At 39.1% G+C, this 1605-nt stretch overlaps 1 protein-coding gene across 1 annotated transcript in view; it reads left to right on the forward strand.

Annotated features, from left to right (window-relative positions):
* usf2l (upstream transcription factor 2, c-fos interacting-like) overlaps positions 1-1292 on the forward strand; it is a 15119-nt gene extending 13827 nt beyond the window's left edge. The window contains exon 11 of the mRNA XM_080857291.1: positions 1-1292. This exon is cut by the window's left edge and continues 548 nt beyond it. The gene's annotated coding sequence lies outside the window, so the exon portion shown is untranslated.
* Positions 1293-1605: the final 313 nt, after the last annotated feature.

Genomic DNA, 1605 nt, shown 5'->3' on the forward strand with positions numbered 1-1605 from the left:
TTGAAAATGTTTGTGATGTTTCATTTTATCTAGGATTTCTTTGGTTTGATTCAGACATGAACATCGATAAACACATGTGACAACCATATTTTAGTCCCACCACCCCACCCCACTGCAACCCTACCCAACTTATTGTATTCACTGTCCCCTTCTGTTAATGTTCCATTGCATTAGCCTAACACCTGTTGATTTCATCCTCGAGGAGAGGCGAGTTATGCATGGGAGCAAACTGAACATTGCATAATCCATTAAGTCCGGCCTTCTGAATAGGAAACAGCTCCTTAAACACAATGTGTTGATCTGAGCTGCAGAAATGGAAGGCCCTGTTTGAAGAGATTGCTTTCTTATCACATTTCAACCTTGAAAGGACACCGGTCGTCTTTGAGTGAACAGAGGAGGAAAAAAATAGTAGTGCTTGTGTATATTATCAGACCTCTCGCTTGTAAGGAAAGGAGAAGGTTTTTTTTTTTATTTGTTCAGAGCAGTCATGAGGTTGGGGTTTTGTAGTAACCTTGCCATTAGTGAATAACAAAAGGCCTAGGGTGGTAAAAAAAAAACATACCTGACAACGCTCTCAAGCCAGTCGATTGCTTTAATTAGTCAGTCACGTAACGAAGACCAAGGGGACCCGGCTCTCACTAATGCCCTTCAGCACCACAACAGCCTTCCCTTAATGTGTAGTTTTCTGCGTTGTTAACCTAGATCGAAGACCTGTTACTTTTCATTTCAGGAGAATTCACAGCTTGGCATCTGATGAACCCCGGGAACTCTTAGATAGTTCATTGTTCAACAGTGGTGCCATGCCAAACGTGAAGCAGAGTTTAAAAAAAAAAAAAATGTATGACAATGTTGGTTTAAAATCAATGAATTTGCACCATTTTTGAAATATGAATGAGGCAATTAATTAAGTCATGAATTCATTGATTATAGAGGTTCAGTGTAGTGCTGTAACAGGACAGGTTTCTTTGACATGTATGGCGTGAATGACCTCTGGGCAAATACGTGATAATCAGTAAAAGCAGACCTCATAGCTGAAAGTTGAGTTTGGGAGGAGGAGGTGGAGGAGAAGGAATACCTTTTACATTAGAGTAATACCAATAATATTGTTATGTTTTACCCCAAATTTGAGATTCTTTGGAGACAGTGTCTGTCGTCCAGTATGATTTGATGTGTTAAATGTGACCAAAGCTGGTTTATTACCATCATCAACAGTTTTACATGGAAATAAATGGATTATATTTGTATTTATTTGAAAGCATTTAGAATAGCAATGAGACATGTCCTAGCATATTTAACCAGCATGAGAGGAGGGGCGTGGTGGGTGTTGTGGATAACAGCAATTGATTTCTTGTCATGAAGGAAGATTTTTTAATTTTTTCATTGTGCTGAGAATGCTGGCAAAGCTGTCAAAATTAAAATGTCTGAATTATTATTCTCGGTAGTTTTTCGTCAAAACACATCTAGGGTGCACAAGACAATCTCTTTACCGCATGAGGTAACACACTGGCGACAAGACCGAGAGGGTATTTCAAGGACATTTCAGTCTCACTGAGAACATTGGGGATGCCAAAATTCTTGATTGAATTCCGCTCCTAAATATGCAAA

Source organism: Sprattus sprattus, assembly GCF_963457725.1.
Source record: "Sprattus sprattus genome assembly, chromosome: 19".
In the NCBI taxonomy this organism is placed as follows: Eukaryota; Metazoa; Chordata; class Actinopteri; order Clupeiformes; family Clupeidae; genus Sprattus; species Sprattus sprattus.